The sequence below is a fragment of the Delphinus delphis genome, chromosome 9 (assembly GCF_949987515.2).
Source record: "Delphinus delphis chromosome 9, mDelDel1.2, whole genome shotgun sequence".
Taxonomy (NCBI): Eukaryota; Metazoa; Chordata; class Mammalia; order Artiodactyla; family Delphinidae; genus Delphinus; species Delphinus delphis.
Window position 1 is genome coordinate 12,304,143 of NC_082691.1, and position 19,681 is coordinate 12,323,823.

General features: G+C 40.5%; 1 protein-coding gene across 1 annotated transcript in view; it reads left to right on the forward strand.

Moving 5' to 3' along the window:
- Positions 1 to 19,681, forward strand: part of C9H7orf25 (chromosome 9 C7orf25 homolog) — a 175,940-nt gene that overhangs the window by 61,751 nt on the left and 94,508 nt on the right. The window contains exon 3 of the transcript XR_011246590.1: positions 13,343 to 13,428. The gene's annotated coding sequence lies outside the window, so the exon portion shown is untranslated. The remainder of the gene's footprint in view (positions 1 to 13,342; positions 13,429 to 19,681) is intronic.

The window sequence follows — 19,681 nt, forward strand, 5'->3', positions numbered from 1 at the left end:
AACTTTCTCTGTTTCTTACCCACTGTGAAGGTTCTCTGTGTACATCTATCATTTGGTCTGGTGTTGGCGGCAAGGTAGGTCCAAGATGGATGATTTCCACTTTGGACTCCATCCTTTCACTCTTCCTCAAAGGGCCTTCTGTGCTCTATTAATGGCCCACGCTCCTCTGCTGGCACCATTGCTACTGCCCTAGCCTTGTTGGGCACACTCCATCCATACCATGCTAAACAACTTAACAAGACTTCCCCCCCCACCCATGTTCCCCTCTAGCTCCTCCCATTTCTCCTCCTTTTATGGCTGTCTCCTCTTTTTCAACTCAATCACACAACGGTGCCCCAAATTGGCCTGCTACTCCCACTGTTTTACTGAAAATGCTCTTGGCGAAGTCACCTTCCAGCTGCTAAATTCAGAGAAAATTTTCAGTCCTTCTCTGGCTCAGTATCTCTGCACTATTTTGCACTATTCATCAATTTCTTCATGAAACTGTCCTTCCACTTTTCCCCCTCCAAGACACCAGACTCTATTGATTCTCTCCTATCTATCTGGTCTCTCCTTCTCTCTTAGTTTAGTTTTTCCCTCCAAGACTCTGAGATGGTGGATGGGTGGAGGGAGAATGCAGGTTGTTTATTTGGGAAGTGATCCCAGGAAGTGCAAACAAGGAAATGGGGAAAGCGAAATAGGACAGGAAACAAGCCAATGAAAGGCGAGTTAGTGGTCAGGTGGGGGCAGTGGGCACCATGGGCCTTGGGTGAACCCTGTGGAACACATGTCAGAATTGACCCACCAAGGATGGGAAGCTGGATTATTTCTCTACCTGAGTTCATTAAGTTCTCAGCACCTGTGAGATGCCCTGTGCTAGCTGAGTCAGTTCTTCTGGCACCAGAGAAGGCCCTCAGACAATGAAGCAAGAGGTGGGAAGAGGCCAGCTCAGCAGGAAAATGAACTCAGATGTGGGTGGGCAGGGGAGGAGGTGGCACCAACAGCTTCAGAATCCTTTGTGAGCTCTTCTTTCTCTTCCCTCCCTTAAAATACTAGTTTGCTAGTGTTCTGTCCTTGCTCCATTTCCTTCTCTGTCTCTACATGCATCTCCCAGGAGCACTTATCCACTTTCATGCCTTCAATCACCTCTTGATTCTGAAGTATATATTGGGTGGCCAAAAGATTCATTCGTTTTTTTCCGTCACATGGCTCTAGGAGCACTTAGTTGTCTTTAACTTCATTTGAAACAACTTTGTCAGATTGTATGTGACAGCTGTCATATCAGCGTGCATTTAGAAAAAGACATCAAAATGGGTGAATTTTTGTGTAGCCATTTTAATATTGAAGATGGAAGAGAAAAAGCAACATTTTCTGCATATTATGCTTTCCTATTTCAAGAAAGGTAAAAACGCAACTGAAATACACAAAAAGATTTGTGCAGTGCATGGAGAAGGCGCTGTGACCGATGGAACGTGTCAAAAGTGGTTTGCAAAGATACGTGCTGGAGATTTCTCGCTGGGTAATGCTCCATGGTCGGGGAGACGCGTTGAAGTCGATAGTGATCGAATCAAAACAATAATTAAGAACAATCAACGTTATACCACGTGGGAGATAGCCGACATACTCCAAATATCCAAATCAAGTGTTGAAAGTCATTTGCACCAACTTGCTTATGTTCATCACTTTGATGTTTGGGTTCCACATAAATTAAGCAAAAAAAACCTTCTTGACCGTATTTCCACATGCGATTCTCTAATTAAACATAATGAAAACATTCCGTTTTTAAAACAAATTGCGGTGGGTGATGAAAAGTGGATACTGTACAACAATGTGGAATGGAGGAGATTGTGGGGCAAGTAAAATGAACCACCAACCACACCAAAGGCCGGTCTTCATCCAAAGAAGGTGATGTTGTGTATATGGTGGGATTGGAAGGGAGTCCTCTGTCATGAGCTCCTTCTGGAAAACCAAACGATTAATTCCAACAAATACTGCTCCCAAGTAGACCAACTGAAAGCAGCCCTCAATGAAAAGTGTCCAGAATTAGTCAACAGAAAAATGCATAATCTTCCATCAGGATAACACCAAGAGTGCATGTTTCTTTGATGACCGGGCAAAAACTGTTACAGCTTGGCTGGGAAGTTCTGATTCATCTGCCATATTCAGCAGACATTGCACCTTCAGACTTCCATTTATTTCAGTCTTTACAAAATTCTCTTAATGTAAAAAATTTCAATTCCCTGGAAGACTGTAAAAGGCACCTGGAACAGTTGTTTTCTCAAAAAGATAAAAAGTTTTGGGAAGGTGGAATTGTGAAGTTGCCTGGAAAATGGCAGAAGGTAGTGGAACAAAAGGGTGAATATGTTGTTCAATAAAGTTCTTGGTGAAAATGAAAAATGTGTCTTTTATTTTTACTTGAAAAACTGAAAGCACTTTTCAGCCCACCCAATATTTTCTACCCAGACCTGTCCCTTGAATTCTAGGCATATATATCCAATTGGCTGTGGCAATCTCCTCCTGTGTGTCCCCTGGGCATCTCACCCTACACAAGGTTGAATCCATTCATGTCCACGATGCTCCCTCTTCACCCCTAGACTCCAAATTCACTCCTGCTCCGTGATTCTCTCTTGGAGAATGGCACAACTAGGTACCCAGTTGCCAAAGTGAGAAAACCTAGAGAGAAGCCATCCTTGAAGCCACCACACTCTCTGTTAGCATCATATCCATTGCTGAGTTTGCATCAAGGTCAGCTGTCCTTAGCCCGACCGCACCTCTCCACTCCCACAGGCATTAGTTCAAGCTCTTATCAATAATGCTCCCTCCTCAGTAGGTCTCCCTCCTGCAGTCTGACTCACTCCCACACAAATATGACTTTTCTCCCATGCAGGTTGTAATGTACTTAAAAGTAAAGAACTGGTATTAACTGACACCTCACATATATGGAACATTTTGCAGTTTAGAAATACTTTCAATTCCCTTTTCCTCTTCCCTTCCTCTATGCCACCAATGATCAAGGCCAGGTCCAGAGTTATTTAGCAAAGCCTATGATAGTGAAGTTGCACTCGGAACCCAGATTCCATTGTCCTCTCACAATCCCAGGTGACCTGACACCAAACATGGAAAGAGCACATTTACTGAATCCTCAAACAGACTGAAAGTATGAGGGCAATGCCATTAATACTTACAGAAGTTTGGGAATTGTTTATTCCTGTTTTGATTCCAAAAGGGATTTGAGGAAAATTATGGAATTTTTCCTTTTGTAGGAGAACAATAAATAGCAAATGTTAAAAGATAAGACACAGAGTCTCGTGACTGATCTACCAAGATTAAATGAAATCAGTGACGTGAGCATTGCTGGTTATGGACAGAGCGGGCTCTACCCTCACTCCCCGCATTACCTGGATGTGTTTCCTATCTTAATAGCTAGCTTAACGTTTATAAAATGAAATGGAAAACAGACTGAGTCCATAAATCCAGGTGAACCAAATGAATTCCTAGGGGGAAATGCACTCCACTTGTAAATAATTCTCATTTATATCTTGTAACTTGGAAAGGCTGAAACCCACAATCATTAAAATGACATTTCCTGTATTTTTATCATTTTAGTAGGAATGTCAGTAATCACCATATTAAAGATCCCTAGAGGAGAGGATTAGTGGGAGGATAGACAGATCCTACAATATTCAGGAAGCATAAATCCAGCATGCAGCTTTATAACCTTAATGCTAAGGAAAACACTTTTTGGAAAACTCAAGGTCTCTTGTTTAATTATTTTGAGAAATTCGACAAGCCTCTCACTACATTTATAAAATTCAACTAACGTTTTAAAGAAAATAACTGAAGACATTGTTAGAGCAGGGCATCTAATTTCTCTCTATAAAAAAATTCCAAAGGTATTTAGTGGTTGTTAAACACATCTATGCACTCAGTAAATAGTAGGTCTCTTAGTGTTGTCATTATTAGATATCAGGCACTCAATAAATGTCTGCCCACTGAATAAACCGTTTTTCCACACTAAAAATTCTAAGTGCTTCCCTGATTATAGTGGTTCCTTGGTCAGAACCATTCCACAGTTCCCTGTTGTTTAGATCAACATTGTCCAATATGGTAGCCAAAAGCCACATGTGGTTATGAGTACTTGAAATGTGGCTAGTCTAGACTAAGATGTGCTGTAAATGTAAAAACACACTGGATCTTGAAGACTTAGTATAAGGGAAAGAATGTACAGAGTTCATTAGTACTTGTTATACTAATTATCAGTTGAAATAATATTTCACATATATTGAATTAAATAACATATAATTCCTTTCATTTATTTATTTTTACTTTTTGTATTGTTTGGCTGCTAGATAATTGAAAACTAGTTTTGTGGCTTGGATTTGTGGCTCACAGTATATTTCTATTGGACAACACTGGTGTAGAGACCAAGCTCTCTTTTGTTCTCTATACTTAACTTCCAAACCTTATTTCCTGTTATGGTTTCTTTCTTGCTTTTCTCTTCCTCCTCCCTCCTCTTTTTGTTCCTTTTAAGGACTAACCACACTTTAGGATTCTTTTTTCTTTCTTTTTTTTTTTTTTTTTTTTTTTTTTGCGGTACACGGGCCTCTCACTATTGTGGCCTCTCCCGTTGAGGAGCACAGGCTCCGGACGCGCAGGCTCAGCGGCCATGGCTCACGGGCCCAGCCGCTCCGCGGCATGTGGGATCTTCCCAGACTGGGGCACGAACCCGTGTCCGCTGCATCGGCAGGCGGACTCTCAACCACTGCGCCACCAGGGAAGCCCCCACACTTTAGGATTTAAAATCCTCCCTTCTTTATGAAGATTATCTGCTTCTCCTAGCCAGAAGCCCCTTTTTCCTCCTCTAAACCCCTAAAACTCTTTACTTATAGATTTTTTATGGCAACAATCAATTTCTGTTTGTATTATAGATGTTTGTGCCTATGTATTATTTCCTCCCTAAGTTGTGAGTCTTTGAAGAAAAGGGGCACTTTGAATTCTGTTTCAAATCCCTCAAACTGGGTGAAGATATCAGGGTATCAGTCAGAAACCACACTCAATGTTTTAACAGAAATTGTTTAATGTAGGGACCTGATTAAATAGGTATGGGAGACCTAAGAAGTGAAAAAGGGAATACCGAGGTGATGTAGAGTTAGTAACTGCAAGAAGCAGCTACCACCCTTAGGCAGCGGGGTCCAGGGAAGTGGCAGGATGATCAGAATCCAGGAGCTGGGAGAAGGGGCTGGGGAAGGTGGAACTCAGACCTCTGAAGAGGTGGGCTCTCAAGCTGGTGCTTGGAGGAGGGGCTTCGTGGCACTAGAGTTCTACCCGCTAATGAGAGGATGCTGCCTAGCTGGTGTTAGTACATAAGAGGAGGTGTGATGAGACTGGTTCTGGGAGTATAGAAAGGTCTGGAGATTGTAACTAACTGCTACTTGTTGTAACTGCTGCTTCCAAGCTGAAGAGCCATTGCTGCAGTGACACTAATAGGCACGGTAGGAGATCGAAAGGCGCAAGATTCTCTCCCACTTTGGCCTTCCTACCTCCTCTAGGGCCCTATATTGATGGACCTTAATAGGAACCAACTGACAATGAAGAAATGTAGAATCCCAGTCTGGGATAAGAGCTTCTGGCATGTCTCCCAATGATCCCTGCATCTGGTGTTAATGCACCTGTATAATCTCCTCTCCTTGAGTGTGGGCTGGACCTAGTGACTTGCTAGCACTTGGCAAGAGGTACACGATATCATTTCTGGTGCGACTTCCATCTATCTATTGTCTTCTTGGCTCTCATACTTTAATAAAGAAAACTGCCATGTGAGAGAAACCCATATGTCGAGTAACTGAGGTTGGTTTCCAGCCAAGAGCAGGTGAGGACATAAGGCCTGTGGTTCAATAGCCTGTGAGAAATGGAACCACTGAATGAGATTGGGATTGGACCATTCCCCAGGTGAGCCATGAGATGAGACCCCAGACCCTGAGCTAACACATTGCTAGCAGCTCTGTGAGGGATAGTGAGACATGCAGCTCAGCTATGCCCGGATTCTTGGTCCACAGAAATTGGGAGATAATAGATGTCTGTTGTTTAAAACTGCTAAATTTTGGAGTCATTTGTTACATAGCAACAGCTAACTAATACATAGCCCTAGAATCACAAAGTATTAAAAGATAGATTTGACAATAAGAGATGATAGCTTAATAACTGGTAAAACTAGTATCTAGAATCTCTCTCTATATACATACATACAGAGAGGGATAGATAGAGAGGTAGAGATATTTATCTAGCCGTCTATAAAACAATCATTTAATCATCTATCTATATTTCTTTAAATTCATAAGTAATAAATTCCAACAACCCAATAGAAAAATAGACAAAAGAGTGAACAGGCTCTTAACAAAAGAGGAAAAATAGGACCAATAAGTATATGGCAAGAAACTCAATTTCAGTAATCAGACCAGTACAAATTAAAGCCACAGAGAGCAACAGTATTATGTACATACTGGCTGCAATAGATTTAAAAGATTGACAATACCAAGTGCTGGTGAGGTTGGGAAGCAATGGAAACTCTTATTCTTTGCTCGTGGGAGTGAATATTGGTCCAATATCGATGAATATTGGAAAAGAAGTCAGTATTGCTTAGAAAAGTAGAATGTTTGCACAGCAAAGAACTCAGCAGTTCTACCCTGAAGAATAGATCTTAGAGACACTCTTGGACTCATAGGCCAGAGACTACTCAAAATGTCCATGGAAACATGATTTATATTAGCCAATAGTTGAAAACCGGAATGATCATAATCAGAGGAATGGAAAAATAAACTGTAGTATTTTCGTATAATGGAATAATATACAACATCAAAAATGAATGCATTACAACTATCCATATAAACATACATGAACCTTAGAATTATAATAATGAACAAAAGAAGCCACAAACGAGTGCGTACAGTATGAGTCCTCGTACGTTCCATTCACATCTGGCAGACCTAAACAAACATTGTTCAGAGATGCTTCCATATACAGTAAAACTAAGTAAAACAAGGAAATTATCATTACAAAAGTAATGAAGGTGATGTGAATGTGATCTAGGAAGCCCCACAGAGAGTTTTAATCTCTTAACCTGGGTGATATCACGTGGATATACTGACATAAGTATAATTCTTTAAAATACACAGATTAATTTGTACATTCCATTTTCAAAAATTTATCTGAGGTTCCTTTAGAAAGAATCCTTTTAGATTCCTTTAGAATCCTTTTAGATTCCCCTTTTTTGTGTGTTAAATTTGAGGGGGTTAAATGAAATATTACATATACATAAAAATAGCCTATGATTGGGGCATCATTCCTGCATCCATCCATCATTTTATCTTTGAGAGATATCTAGAAGGATGTTCGCCAAATTTTGATGAGCATAAAGTTATTTCAGTACAATTAAAAACATTTCCAAATTATCACATTGATCAAGGATAGCAATAAAAAAAGTTAATATTTGGATATTCTTGCAAGTTGCAGTCATAAAGTACTTTAAATATTCACATTTTGAGGGGCTACAGGGTGTTGAGAAAATTTGTATTCACACAATCTAGGAATGGAAATTGTACACTTCGCAACTGTTCACCTTCAATCTTGGAATATTCTTCATTCAATTAAACAGTGATGGCAGAAGTAACTTCACTCTTTAGTCTTAGGAAAATCCAGTTCACTTACCTGAATGGTAACAGGTGGGTAAATCTCTAAGTTGGGCTTTTAAAATGAAGGTTCTAAAAAAAATTGGAAAATGTTTAAAAAGTGAAACTTGAATCAAGTATTTGTGGAAGTACTTCTGTGGAACCTTACGGTTGGCAGGGATGCTACTTGAAAACTATCATGCTGGGCATTGTGACAGATTTTACTCTAAATATATGACAGCAATTTAGCAACACTTTTGTAAAGTTGGTCAACAGAGCCAGACACTTTAGATTAAAGCAAATGCTGTGTTCTTCTCTGGGCAACTAATTTAGTAATTAACTCAGTAAACAAAATGAAGCTGTTCCTACAGGCACAGAATGTTTACCAAAGTTTAACACAGATCATTTCTGTAAGATAAGAATTTGGGTGATGTGTTGCTTTATTTTTGAAATTTTCTATATTGTTTGAAATGTATGTGACACACATGCATACTTTTTTATAAAATAATAATGAAATTAGTAAAAACAAAGAAAAGAAAAAAGCATTTTTACTCATTGCCTCAATGGAGTCTCAGGATAACCCCATGAAACTTGCACTAGATAACCTAACTTGCCCAATGTCAGACAGAGACTGGCAGAATTAGAGGGCAGATCTGGAATTTCTCTGGCCACATATCTGGACTCCAGTGCCTGTGGTGTGTAGCTTGATGTCCTGCGCATAATCCTTACTCGTGAAAAGTTCAGAGTCCTTCCATCCCCAAAAGACTTTTATACAAGGCAGCAGTTCTGCTACTCACTTCAGTGACTCCATGGCTTAGCCATGTGACTCCAACCATTTGTTTTTACCTTGATGTCATCTAAACACTCCATAAACATTTAACGCTATGGCCAAGCACACGTGCACCAATTAATTCTCTGTCTGATCACTTCTTCCATTTCATTATGCGGGGAAGGTGACCTGTCAAGTCTGCAGTGCAGCCCTCTTAATGGATGATGTAATGGAAGCAAGGCACACCAGCCTTCTCATGTGACTTGAATCAATCCGTCTCTTTTCCTCCATTCATTGCTGGCATCTCAACTCCCGCAAGTGAAATCAGATTTTCCATGTTTGGACCAAATTTCTCAAATTTCCTACTGGCAGGGGGTAAAGTTCTAGTTAGTTTTCGTGTACCAGCTAATTAGGTAAGAGGTTATTTTGCTAAGAATCTCATGCAAGCCTTAACCTGGGGTCAATTTGACTGTATTTGAATCAGAAGCTGCATATTCATGTCCCTGCTCTAGTGACAAAATGACAGGACAATCATTTAGTTTAGAAAAAAGAGAAACAAATGGAAATTATGATTTTTCCTATGATTCAAACCAACTTCAGGCAAAATTGTGCAGAGGCCAGGTTGGTCCCAGGTCACACTAGTCTACACTCCCGTGGATTTTCTCTTACCTAGAAAGTCCTCTCTTGCTTTTTTTTTTGTCTCTGAAGTTTCTCTTAGAAAATGAACTGATAAACTTACTCATCCTAAGGGATAAATGACTATTTCTCATGGAGATATCCTTACTTCATAATGGGATAAATCATTTCACCAAATGGATACATTTTTAATCTGTGATTCAGATTTGAGCCACATTAATAAAACAAAACTAGTTTCTAGGTAATTGTTTGTGAATTTCATGTATTTTCATATTATCATTTTCTATATGGAAGACAATAAGAACATTCTACTTACTTTCTTACACAGGAAACCTTTGGACAAATGTTTTTAGAGCAGCTCTGAAATGACTTCACTGACCATGGATTTCATTAATTTGGTCCATGTCCTTATTAAGAACTAATTAATTACACATGCACACAGTTGTCTAAACAACCACAGACCATCAGTTCCGGAGGTGTTATTCATGTTCATCTGGCTCTATTTTCCTATCTCAGAGAGGAAGAAACTGATACCCATAAAAGCAAACTTGACAGACCCCAGAATGCTGCTGGTTAGTGGCCAAACAGGGATTAGAACCCAGGTTGGCCAATTAACAACTAAAATAAGGAGACGGACTATGCCCGTCTCTCCTTAGAGCACAGAGAAGGAGGCTGCATGTACACAGAAGTAGTGAGCTAAAGGAGAGAGCTGGATTCCACAGGGGAGTTTGATGCCTTAAACAGTTCAGAAGATTACTCCGTCTGTATCCTTTGTAGAAGTCTGACCCTGGTACTAAGCATCTAATACTAAAAAAGGAAGTGAAGCATATATTTAAAACTTGTGTTGCACTGGGTTCCATCCAATGTTCAAAGGATCAGTGGTGCTGTGTTTATTCTGTCCAAAAGGGCAAGCATCACAGATGACCACTGTGTTTTTCTAGTGCAAATAGAAGTAAAGCCCCAGGGACACAAAGCTGATCTTGGGTCTCCAGGATTTAACAGAAGCACGATGAAGATTTCCAGAAACACATAGTAATTTACCTTCTTTGCAAGAAATATTCCTTTTACTGGCTTCAAAGTTTGGTGGCTACTGAAAGAACAGAGGTGGGTAGACTTCTTTCACATAACTTTTATGGAGATTGGTCTTCACTGTTTCGAAGTATTATCCCATGTTCTCTTGTTGGAGTATAAAAGAAAGCAACGCATACTGAAGCTGTTCGGATGAGCTCTTTACTCCAAAATGGGGTAAAGGATCGAGACATCTACCTCTTCATAAAATCTCCTGCATGATTAAACTTGTAGCAGGCCCACATGGTTCTAGCGTATTTGTCTGATCGGTAACCATTTACTGTGTTATTCAGGATCATATTTTCTGTAATTGTGATTGGCTTTACGTGCAGTGAAACATCTAAGTCCTGTTTCCCTATTTCCTGGACTGGTTCACACTTTCGTAGCCTTTATGGGGAAGCCTAATTCTTTAAGTTTCAGAATTTCTGGTGTTAAAAAAAGCTGCAATGTCCCTATCTAAGCTATATCAAATGATTATTCTATATTAATAATCATTTTAGGAAGGCAGAAACATTTTAAAGGTTAATATTAAAATAGAAATAATAAGAGCTAACACTGATACCTGCGTCAGCCAAGGCCCCCATGCATAATTACGTTTGAGATTTAAACTCTTGCACTGGAAAGCAGTGAGGGTCTTTGTCTGGTTGGAGTTAATGATGTGGGTTAAGGGCGCCAGGGCTCCTGGCAGTTCCTTGTACATAGGGTGACAATTGTTATTAGCAGAAGTGATTTGCAGAAACTTCTCTCCTCCACTGGAAGAATAGAGAACGGATGTGGGAGGGGAGTGGGTCCCAAGGACTGAGTTCTGGAATTCATTCTCCTTAAAAATAGGTCAATTCTATTTTTCCTAGGAAGTCCCCTGGGCAAAGACCCCATCTCCTGCACTCTTTCGAATATAAATTGACCCTGACAGTAAAACAACTTCTAACTTTTGCAACTCCCCTTGGGGAAGGGCTTTAAATACATTTCACCCTGCAAGTTTAGAAATGACCTTGGTGCTCTGGGGAGCTTGGGCTCAAGGTTGTAACCTCTCTTGGGCCCTGGGGCTTAGAAATCCAGGGACCAAAAGACCCCAGAAAGTAGGCTCACTGGCCTGCATTACCTTTGCTGAGAAGGTTGAAAGTAAACACTTTCTTACTTCCCACAGAAGCAATGCTTTTCTTTCCCTGGGCCTAGCGTCTCACATACATGACGATATCCAGACAGTGCTAACCTCTGGACTCCATGAAAAGCCTTTTAACTAATCATTCCTCCCTCAATAGTCAAGTTGTCCAGAAGACGCAGATTGAACTGATCTGAATAACTTTGGCTTTTTGGTTTCTTTTGAAAATATTTTTTTTTGTCTCTGTGGAAAATGAACTCTTTTAAATAGATTTTCCTTTATTGTTGAGAATTATGGGAATGGGAAAGAAAAAGAAAGAAATTGTACTGGTGAAGGAACGTGTTAAGAGTCTCAGAAACAAGACTGTATTGTTGAAAAATATTGCTTAATAAATGCAAATTGTCTTCTTATAATAAAAACTTGCCTCATTCCACACTTTGCAGTTGTGGTTATAACACTATGTTCAAATTTGATTATTTACAGAATCAAAGGACACATGTCAAATTCAGATTGGACAAAGGCCCTTCTGTTTGTGTTTTTAAACCAGATCAAAGGGGCTCCTTATTTAAAACAGTGACTGTAACGCTCAGCTTGTGTCCAGACACTAGCGACCCAGCCTCTTGGGAAAAGAGAGAGAAATGGTCTTGAAACCTTTTGGTCTGTTTTTCAGACTTTCTTCCAGATAAAAGGAGGCTCACTTACGAGGTTCTCGCAGCCCTGTATGGCTAGGGTTGGTCTCCAGGGCTGGTTCACAGGGGACCTTGGGTGGTTGAGAAAACGTTCCACTCTCCTGAGCTTACCCCTTTTGTTTGGTTGGCCTGGGTCTATATATAGAAGAGAATCTGCATAGGTATAAAGGCTATGAGAAATGCTAAAATGTTTATTAAAAAAAATCACCAACACTGGTATCCTACGAATTCTGTTAAGTCCCTTTATGTACTAATCAAGTTGAAAGCCATAACCCTTGCCTTGAACATCTTAACATCTAAATATGCTCTACTGGCAGAGTCAAAGTCAAAACGTAAAAACTCCAGAAACCTACAACATGACGTTATCCATGTGACACTCTTGGATGATTGATGAATTTTAGTGCAAGTCATAGTAAAAGTCTAATTGACATATGTAGTTTGGGAATTCGTGGATATCAGGGAAGGAGATTTATTTCCCCCTATTACATCCTCTAGTAGAAATATTGAAAAGGAGATTCTGGGATCCATCACTAGGCCCATTGGGTACACAGGATTCCTTCACTTATTTATTTGATAATATTGATTGAGTTCTTGCTACGTGCCAGGTGCTGTCCTAGGGACTTGTGAACCAAACAAGATTCTCTGTTCTCGTGGCACGTATTCTAGTGAATATTGTGGGCCAGATAGTAAAATAAATATGTAAGTTATATAGTATGTTGGAAGAGGATAAGCACCATGAAAAAACAAAGTACGGAAATGGGAATGGGGAGTGTAACAGCATGGGGGCTGAGTATGCCGGGGCAGCCCTCCTTGAGAGGGTGACAGCTGGGCAAAGACTTGAAAGAGAAGGGGAAATTAGCCGTGCAGATATCCAGGGGAAAGGCATTTCAGGAAGGAGGAACAGCCAGTGCAAATGTCCTCCAGTGGGAGCATACTGGGTGTTAGAGGGACATAAAGGGAATAAGTGTAGGTGATAAGGTTGGAGATAAAGGGGGAGCAGACTGTGAAGGGCTTTGGAGCCATGGCAATGATGTTGACCCCGAGGAACACTCCACTCTCAGTGAAACGGGGCATGACATGATTTGACTCAGATTTAACGTGATTCCTCTGGCTGGTGTTGAGAACAGATTGTACGGGGCAAGGGTGGAAGCAACAAAGCCAGTGAGGAACCTATAGCAGTTGTCAGGGAGATCGATGATGGAGGCTGGGACCATGGTGAGGGCAATAGAGGTGGTGATCAAGAGTTAGATTCTCCGTATTTTGAAGGAAGAGACATGAGAAATTCCTGTGTGAATGGATGTGTGGAATTAGCCGAGTTGGATCTAGGATTTAAAGGGCCAGAGGTTATACAATTTGAGGGCAGAGGCTGGCATGATGCTCACCCATCCACGTGTCCCTCTTGAGTACACAGGACTTCATTTTCCAATCTTCCTTGCAGTGATTTTGGACCACGTGACTGCGTTACGGCCAATGGGAATGTGAAAGGAAGAGATGTGCTACTTCCTGTCTGAGGCGGTTGAGTAGGTGAGTGCTCTTCACACTCTCTCTTGCCTGTGTAGCTGGAAGTGGAGGACTGTAAGGTGCTAGAATTATAAAATGCAAGCAGCCTTGAACTGCTGAGTCACCACTTGGACAGCAAAGCAGCACAGAAAGTCACCAGAGCCGTGTCAGACTGTGACGTGAACCAGAAATAAACTTTTATTAGTAAGCACTTGACATTCAGGGATTTATGATTTATTGCAGTTTAGTAATGCCTTCTTTAGTAACAAGTCCAAATCTGTGAAGATGTGAACACAATCTAACAAGGAGAAAATGTATACGTATGTGTGTGTGTATATGCAGAGATCTCCATGACCCTTGCTTTGTTGTTCATGGCTAACAAGAGGAAACAACTTTGACCCTAGCAATCTAGTGTCCCACACATACTTCCTGATTGAATCCTAGAGGGCGTGAAAAAGGAAATATTGAAATCAGAAGAACAAAGATATTTTATAATTCCCTAAAGGTTATACAAAGGTCGACCTGAAGAGCTCAAACCTTTTGAGGTAAAATTTTTTCTAAGTTGCAGCATGTAGGTATAGGATCAGTACTGAGAGGGAGCAAAACATTGGGCTTGAGTGCAGGCAGGCGGGGAGGTACTAGGAACTCGGAGCAAGTATGTCGGCCACCCCAAGAAATGGAGGCATCTGAATGGCTTGGAACCCCGATTCTGCTGTGCTCAGAGCTACCTGTGCAAGATAGTGGCCACAGGTGAGTCCTTACATGTAAATCACAATGTGGGTTCCACAGGACTCCACAGTTCAGACGGGTACAGCTAACTGGTTCACGGAAGGGTCACATGATCTAAAGGTGTTACAGCACAAAGAGCATGAGCTTTGGAATCGGATCATCTGGGTAATTCACCAACTAGCTCAAAGTCTTGGTTTCATTTTCTGTAGAAAGGGGCTAATACGTAGCACGTTACATGGTCCGTGGTACAAGATCAAAAACTTACAGCTATTGCTATTATCATCATCTTTTTCATCATTATTGTCACTTTTCATGTGCCAAAAGCTGGAAGTATTGATGTGAGAGATGGTCCCCATGGACTCTTTGATAAGCAAATTGTAGTAATGCTAGAGAACTAGCACAAGAGTATTGATGAATAAACTCCTATGCTAATCACCCTGTGGTTGATGGCTAGAGCATAACTGGTTATTGTGTGGACTCTGTTTCAGTCCTTACAAGGTCTAGCTTCTTGGCTGTGGTGAAGTTCCTTGAGTTCTAGCTGAGGTTTCTATCCTTCTCATTTCCATATGTAAGTCTGCGGTATCCTCTCCCCCTGTTATGTGCTTAACCTCAAGGGAATCCCTGAGCTGACCTGTTCACCAGAGCTTTGGGGCTATAGAGAATCCCCTTTACTGTTCCAGAGTTGTTTCCTCACATATAAAATTAGAGCATTGTTCTAAGTACCTATTCCATTGGCACTGGCTGATATGACAGACATGTCCTGCGAGAGAGACAAAACCTTATAAACAAAAAAAAAAAAAAAAAAAAAAAAAAAAAACCTTATAAACACGGCAGGGGGTGTATCTGGGTTGGATGCCACCACATTTACAGAGCAATCATCATCAGTCATCAGGGATAGCATAGCTAAGAAGCCACCTGATAACATTTATTTGCCATGGTGACAAAGAGTCCAATTTATGGCTGGAATTAAGTTAGTCTTTCTGTGATCCTCAAAACGGTCAGCTCTCAGGAGTTATCTCTAAAGCCTAGTTCTTGGCTTGCAAGGAAATCTAACTTGTCTTATAAGCCCATGGAGCAGGATGTCTCCTGAATATTTTAGCCTACGATCTGTCATAGAGGTCACAACTTCACCGTGAGAAAACCACTCCTTTCTTTTGGGTGTCTTTCCAGCCTTTAAGAGATCCTTTATAGGAACTCAGCAGAGAAGAGTAAAATGATTACCAGAATGGCACTGGTGTAACAGGAAAGGAAAGACACGTGAGGGAGTCAGATGGTTTAAGGCATTCGTATTTGCTATTACGTAACTAGCAACTTCCTCTGGATAATATTTTTCATTTGCTCCAAAGTCGCTCCTCTTGACCAAAGCAGAGTCATGCTACTTAAAGGTGCAGTAAATCATGGATTGCTAAGAAACACAGCTGGTCAGCCTCTTTCCCTTCCTGAAGCTACCGTTTGATACCTGGCTGATCTAGCTTCTCTGCCTCAGATCTTTTGGACTGAGTCATTTCCATGGCTACTGATTTGCCAGGATCCCAGAGTCAAGTCCATTACTCCTAGGGTCGTATGGATGGAATATAATCTGCGTGGCCTTAAATGGGGCTCAGTTTTAGGCAGTGGAGGCATTTTAAAAAATAATAAAATAATAAAAGATGAATAGAAATATAAAATATGAAAATGATAAGATTATTGTTAGACTAGAATAAGATAATGAAATATTACACAGTAGTGACAAATATTAACTGTTTCTTCTGAGATGGTCTTATCTTGGTATGCAGGGTCATCCTTAGGTATTTAGGAAGTTAATCTTGCAATTCTTTGACTTCCACTTACGATCTACAGCACAGTCAATAAACTTTTTCTATGTGCCTCTGTCTCCCTACTTCTCCCAGTTTTCAGCTGAATTATTTCTACTTTGTCAAAACATATAACATTTACATAAAATTCTTCCACTCTTCCTCCACCTTTGTTTTATTCTCAGCTCTATTCAATATATTTTGTTCTCATCACCAGACTTTTTGCCAGTTTCTCCAGTCATCTTTTGGTTTAAATCCTTTAGTAGATTTTTCAGGAAGGACCTATGAGTGCAGTATTCCCTGAGTTCTTGCAGATTAAAACTGTTTTTCTATAACCTTGGTACTTGAAGGAAAGCTTGAGTGGATTTAAGATCATTGAGCTTATGCTTTACCATCTTGAGTTTTTCAAAAATGTTGCTGCAGTGTTGTCTTGCATCCATGTTGCTGCCAAGGAGTCTGAGACTCACCTGATTTCTTCCCTTTGTAAGTGAGGTGGCCTTTTATGAATGAAGATTATTTTTAATAAAAAAATCTAAATTTTGTTTAATAAAGTTTAAACACTTTACTAAAATACATTTTGTAGTTGACAGAAATGAATACATTGTAGGCATTTTCAGTATGAAGATTCAATTCTATTATTTTTAGAAAGCTGCTTCGGATTGCAGTTCCCAGAATGCTCACATTAAATGTATGTTGCATCTTCTTTGTAATTTTATTTCTCATGTTTTTTATATCTCTTTATGTGTTTTCTCAGCGATCCCTCTCTTCGATGTCTCCAATCACATTTTTATCCAAACCTCTTTTCCTCTGGGCACCTTGTAATTTAGTGTTCATTTCTGAGATGATTTAAAAATTCAATTACTTTACTGAGTTTGATCAACTCTTTTTTCTCATCTTTGTGGTTTTTTTTTTTTTTTTTTTTTTTTTTGCGGTACGCGGGCCTCTCACTGTTGTGGCCTCTCCCGTTCCGGAGCACAGGCTCCGGACGCACAGGCTCAGCAGCCATGGCTCACGGGCCCAGCCGCTCCGCGGCATGTGGGATCTTCCCGGACCGGGACACGAACCCGTGTCCCCTGCATCGGTAGGCGGACTCTCAACCACTGCACCACCAGGGAATCCCCTTTGTGGGTTTTTTGTTGTTTATTTCTTCACTGAGTTTTGAATCTCTGTTTTGAGATATTCCTTCATTAAATAGATCATTAAACAAATCGTTGTATAATAATACTTAATTCTTATTGGGATGCAGTGTTAAATTTCTTACAGTTTTTCTTGGGTCAGTAATTATAGGTGTTTACTGTAGGCAAGGGAGAGGAAACTGGGTGGTTTACTAAGTTTCTTGGTCTAAAAGTCTGTTGGTACAGTAAAATGATATTTCTTTAGTAAATGATGGCTTTTGGGTGAGGGGGTGGGAAATTCAGTGTGTTTCATTGTTTTTACTTTCTTTTACATCAGTTGCCTTTTTCTTATCCTTCACCACCATGTCCCTAAACATTACCACCCTTTCCAAATATCCTCCTCTCCCAGAATCTGTGCCTTTCCAAGACTGCTGCCTCTGGTCAAACATACCTGCAAGCACCTTCCTTTCAGATCCTTAGTGGTCATGACTCTGTTTTACCACCACTGATCAGAAATGCTTTACTATTTTTCCACTCAGTGTGGACTCTTTGGGGGGTGATTGTGTCTATATTCTGCCATTGACAGGCTCTTATCTCCCTGTTGTGGACTGAATGTTTGTGTCCTCCCCAAATTCATATGTGGGAAGTCCTAAGCCATGATGTGATGGTATTAGGAGGTGGAGACTTTGGGAGGTGCTTAGGTCATGAGGGTGGAGCTCTCAGGAATGGGATGAGTGCCCTATTAAAAGTGACAGTGGAGAGCTCCCTTGCCCCTTCAACTGTGTAAGAACACAAGGAGCAGACAGCCATCTTTAAACATGAAGCAGGCCCACACCGGACAGAGAATCTGCTGACACCTTGATCTTGGACTTCTCAGCCTCCAGAACTGTGGGAAACAAATTTCTGTTGTTCATAAGCCACCCAGTCTATGGTATTTTGTTACAGCAGCCTGAATGGACTGAGACACTCTCTTTCCTGATTTCTGCCATCCGTCCCTGCCTGACTCTCCACTCCACTGTGGGCTTCAGAAACTAGCTCATATGGTCCAGAATGTTTATTTGCCCATTTCCATAAAAGTAAAGTTTGTAGTAGTCTTGGTCTTATGTAAGTCTAGGCAAAGGAGTAAGTATGGGTAACCTGATTTATCTCCTTTTTGAGCTCTGTGGTTTTGTAGTGTTGTTGGATTTGGCTTTAGACGGCTTCCATCATCCCGTGAGCCTTGAGAGGGCTTCCACTATCCCGAGAATAGCCTTGGTTCTAGAGGCCTTATTCAAAAGGGAGACGGCATAGTGCCTGCTGTGTCTGTCGTTTATTAACCACTTCCCAAGTGTGAGTGAGGTCTGGTCCATGATGTATGTTTATTAAATTGTGATGAATTAAAGTGCAGCAGGCACTTAATATATTAAGATATAAATATATTTTATCTGATTCTATACGGTGGTTGTTATTATCCCCAGTTAATAGAGGAGGAATCAAGGCTGAAGAGGAGTGAATGCTTTCCTCTTGGCTACACAGCTAGTAAGTAATAGAGCCAGAGTTTGAGTTCAGATCTCTCTGACCCCAAACTGCACATCCTTTCATTCTTACTAGGCTGCCTTAAGGGCCTTAGGAAAGAAACGCGGAATAAAAATTAGGAAGAGAGCCCTGGGAATGCAGAGAAAGGAGAAAAAAGGCACTAGATGAAAAGAAACAAGAGTTTTCAGATGAACAACACAGATACTATGAATCAGGAGGTAATTATCCTTTTCTACATCTTAACTTCTTAATTATGCCAGAAAAGCAGACTCTGCAGAAAGGGTGGAGTTGCAGCTGCATCATCTGTTGATGTGGTCACATATTAAGTCAATCCCATTTAAAGTCTGTAAACTTCTAGATTGCTTCATCTCATGTGTCTCAGAGGAAACATAACTCCTCAGAAGACCATATCGAAGGTAGCGCAAGAGCAGGAGGGAAGGGCATGAAAATCTCAGAGGACCAAGTTCTCAGAAGGCATGTGGAGCTGGAAGCCAGATGGAATGAAACTGAAATTGCAGTATCTTATCTTTGCTACATGCTTTACAGTTTACACAGCATTCTCGCATAAATCATTGCTGTCCACACATCTCTGAAGGAGGTGGGGAAAATGTTATTAACATAATTTTAAATACAGTGGGGCTAAAGTTTAGAGAAGTCAGGTATCTTATCCAAAGGTCCCAAAGTAGAAGGCAAATCTGGGGCTAGAATTTAGATGTTCTGCTCCCCCAAGCAGACCTTTTCCCACAGAGAAATATATTTACCTACAGAGCAATGAAAGGATTTATTGTCACTTTAGTTATTAACAAACTTGATTTTTAAAAAATGTGGTGAGTCTGTTTGGCCCTCTCCTTTGGGTGACCGATCTTCCCTCTTGCTTGAAAGACACTTGATCCCTCCTTGCACTTTGTAAGATTAACAAGTTCCTGAAATAAGACAAAAAGTACTTTCCAAAAGAACAACAATAAATAGATTAACCTTGTTTTCACTCTTGAAACTGACAATGTCAATATGATTTGATTCGTTGATTTTATTATAAACACTGATCTCTGGGATAATGAAGAGAGCAAATCTAAACATATCAAGAGTTTTTTTATTTATAGCCATCTGAGTACTAGTCCAACTGTT